A 4,142-nucleotide genomic window follows, 5' to 3' on the forward strand; every position below is an offset into this window, starting at 1 on the left:
CTAACTCCCTGTCTTTAAGCTATCTCCTTATTTAGGTATGCTTCCTGTTGCTGGCCAAGTTGAGGAAAACAAGACACTGGGGTTGCAGGACCAGTTGAAACTGGCAAGAGCTAGATCTGGCCTGCCTGACATGTACAGAACCATCAACCCTGTCCTCTGGGTGACCCCAGAACTCTTCTCCCACCAGACAGAACCAAACTTGAGCAGCCCAAGATTGAGGGAAGGCTTTCAGAAGTGAGGGGTCCGAGCCTAAGATCCACTTTGAGAGACTTCCCTTTTTGGACGGAGCAAGTGCAGAAAGGCCGGACTGACCTGGGAACACCTTTTTTGGGCCAGACCAATCAGTAAGCTGGCCCCACCTCGACACATTCCTGAAGACCCCAGACCCGATTTACTTCACCCATATAACACCCTTGGGCTATTGTTCTGGGAGCCATCTTGGCGACGCAAGTCCTGGTATGCTCCTTTGATTGGCCAACCAAATAAAACTTCTTCTTTTGCTTTCACCCGTTTTGTGTCTCTATGGCTGTGCTGAGCAGATATGGAACAATCCGGTTACATTACTCTGCTCTGAAATCTGCCCCCCTTTTGGTTCCATCCATTGATATTTCTATCCATTAAGACTTATTCTGACCTTGAGATACTCTTTTAGCTCCATACTGAAGTCACTCTTGAGGTTCACCTTTCACCCAAAGATTAGACAGGCGTATAAAGCAAACAATAATACACTTAGTTCAACCATATATATGAGACTAAATGTGCACTCCAGACCAGGGGCAAGGATGAGAAGGCAGGAGGGGACAGGAAAGCTGGACAAATGGAAATGGGGTTACCCAAGGTCGAGAAGGGGACAATGTTGACACGTCATGGGGTTGGCAACCAATGTCACAAAGCAATATGTGTATTAATTGTTTAATGAAAAACTAATTTGCTCTGTAAACTTTCACCTAAAGCAGAAAATGAAACAAAACACAAACAAACAAAAAACAAAACTTGTTCTGTTTTACTCAACCTCAGGGAATAAGACCCATTAATTCTGTTGTCTCTCTTTCATATTTTGAAAATCCTTACACTTGAAATAATTTGTTTAAAATCTTTCCATCTTCCTTCCTACATTGTGCAGGTATATTTGCTGTGTCCCACTGTTCCCCAGCACCTAGCGTGGTGCCTGGGACAAGGCTGGTGTGTGAGAAATGTTTGTTGTATGAATGAATGAAGTCCATTCCTTCTACATTATAGGTTTTCAAATATCAAGAAGCTGTCTCTCCTATTCTTCCATCTTATCTTTTTTCTCTCTAACAGTCCCCGCAACAATCCCTTGCATTTTTAGATCCATTCAGCCCTGTCAACTTCCCTTGCCACTATCCCACTAAATTGTGCTCTTGCAGGTGTTCATAGCATCACAAATAAGCTCTCACTGACACGGAGTAGAGCGATATCATTGTGTGGACACCATGAGCCTTTTTCTGATAGAAGGCTCTGTGAATTTCCTTCAGTATTTATGTGGAGAAAATGACATACAAGGAGTTTCCATTCCCTGACTGTTCCTACTCAGAAGAAGCAGGGTGAAGGGAGGGAGTATAAATTTGGAGGATGCAGACACCTATTTCCCTGGGACTGGTTTTCTCCTCTTCCTAACTTTACATTTGAAAACTTAGGCCGCAGATCTATGCTAAGAGAACTCTGCCAAGTGCTTGCAGAGGGTACCTAGAACAGGAGTCCTGACCTTTGCCATCCAGTACATGGGCCAGAAAGATTGCTTCCAGCTTCGAGACGGCAGATGTTTTCAGCTCCTCTGCTCCAAGGTACCCTTGCTAAGCCAGCAGAGAGAGGCCAGCTCTTGGCCTCTGTTTGCTAACAGAAGACAATCCATACTCAGGTCATTTGTTCTAAAAGTCTATGGAGATTAAAGGTATGAGGACTTGAAAATCAACCTTCTACTTACGTCACTGGCCTGGCCATCCTGCTTGAGTAGAAATTACTAAACCAGTATAAAACTAGTTGCCATTAAGTTAACTCTGACTTATGGCAATTCTATACATGTCAGAGTAGAACTGTGCTACATAGGGTTTTCAATGGCTGATTTTTCCCAAGTATATTGCCAGGCCTTTCTTCTGAGGTGCCTCTGGGTGGACTCCAACCTCTAGTCTTTTGGTTAGTAGCCAAAGTGCGTTAACTGTTTGCACCACCCAGAGGCTACAGAAATTTTTAATGGCATGCTATTTCTCCATCATTTCCTAGCCCGTGTTGGTTTATACATCAGTAAGACCATTTCTTTTAAGTGTCTCTCAGCATCTGGGGAAGTGGGGGAACGTGAGTATTCCCTTTCACTCACTGCTTTGCTTATAGAACCGCTATCTGCTTGGCCTTGGTAAAAATTCTTCAGAACCATGAAGGGTAGGATGGATGGGGGAGTGGGTGTAATGTGGGCTAATAGATGAGATGAGGCACAGAAGACAAGGAGAGTGGGTTTTCAAGACCCCGGCATTTTAGGATCTGTTGATTTGAATTTTGATTTTCATTGTCTAGACTGTACTTTGAAGATCAATCCCTTGAAACAGAAATGAACTGTTCACTGAGGCTGAGATGAGAGCCAAAGAGCAAACCACATCTTTGGAACTTTCCATTTTTCTTTTTTCTTTTTTGTGAATCCCAGAATTCTAGGTTAAGGGCTGCAACCAACAGTCATTTAGATGAAACATTTAATGAGGTATCTGACTAGGAATTTTAGAGAAATAATAACCCTGAAGCCAGCTGACAAGGAACGCCAAGATTATGACGTGTGTTGTTTAGACCTTTGTCTGTCATGTGACACTGCTTGATATGGCCAAAAAGGAACAAAGAAAAAACAAAGAGATTCTCTGCTTCCTTCAAAACAAGTAATACGAAAACATGGGATGTGAGTTAGGAGGCCTATACTTTTTGTCTGTGTTAACTCTCTAACTGGCCAAGATACAAACAACTCTCATCAGTAAAATGGGAAGGACCATGGGAGTTACTTTCCTACCTATTATGGATTGAATTGTATCCTGCAAAAATGTGTGTCAACTTGAGTAGACCATGATTCCCAATACTGTGTGATTGTCCACCATTTTGCCACATGATGTGATTTTCCTATGCGTCGTAAATTCTACCTATATGTTGTTAATGAGGTGGGATTAGCAGCCGTTATGTTAATGAGGCAGGACTCAATCTATAAGATTAGGTTGTGTTTTAAGCCAATTTCTTTTGAGATATAAAAGAGAGAAGTGAGCAGAGACACAGGGGGCCCTCGTACCACCAAGAAACAAGAACAAGAAGAATAGTGGGTCTTTGGACCTGAGGTCCCTGCGCTGAGAAGCTCCTAGACCAGGGGAAGATTGATGACAAGGATCCTCCCACAGAGTCAACAGAGAGAGAGAGACTTCCCCTGGAGCTGGCACCCTGAATTCAGACTTCGAGGCTTCTAGACTGTGAGAGAATAAACTTTTCTTTGTTAAAGTCATCCACTTGTGGTATTTCTGTTATAGCAGCACTAGATGACTAAGACACTACTGATTAGTGGAGTGCATGTGGGGATTATGATAATAAATTATTGCGATATAAGAGAAAACAATAAAGACAGCTTAGGTATTGTTTCAACTGGAAATATTAGGACTTGGGGTGACATCCATAGGCATGGCCTCTGCAGAATGGCAATCTGCCTTCTCCTCACACCACCATTTCTAAGTGATCAGACTGAGAAGCTTCTGTGATATTGTCATTTTTTAGATGAAGAAACAGACTCAGAAGTTAAGTCACCTGCCCAAAGTCATAAAGTATAGATAGATAGATATAGATAGATGCATAAATATAGATAGATAGATGATAGATAGATAGATGATAAGTAGTAGACGATAGACAGGGATAGATAGATAAGACAGACAGACAGAAAGATAGATAGATAGATAGACAGATAAAGGAGTCCTGGTGGCACAACGGTTAAATGCTAATCAAAAGGTTGGCAGTTCAAACCCACCAGCTGCTCCGAGTGAGAAAAAACCAGCAATCTACTTCCTTAAAGATTTCAGCCTAGGAAACTCTATGGGGCAGTTCTACTCTGTCTTATAGGGTTGCTATGAATCAGAATTGACTCAATGGCACAGAACAACATATATATGTGT

This window comes from Trichechus manatus, unplaced genomic scaffold (assembly GCF_000243295.1).
Source record: "Trichechus manatus latirostris isolate Lorelei unplaced genomic scaffold, TriManLat1.0 scaffold00005, whole genome shotgun sequence".
Lineage (NCBI taxonomy): Eukaryota > Metazoa > Chordata > Mammalia > Sirenia > Trichechidae > Trichechus > Trichechus manatus.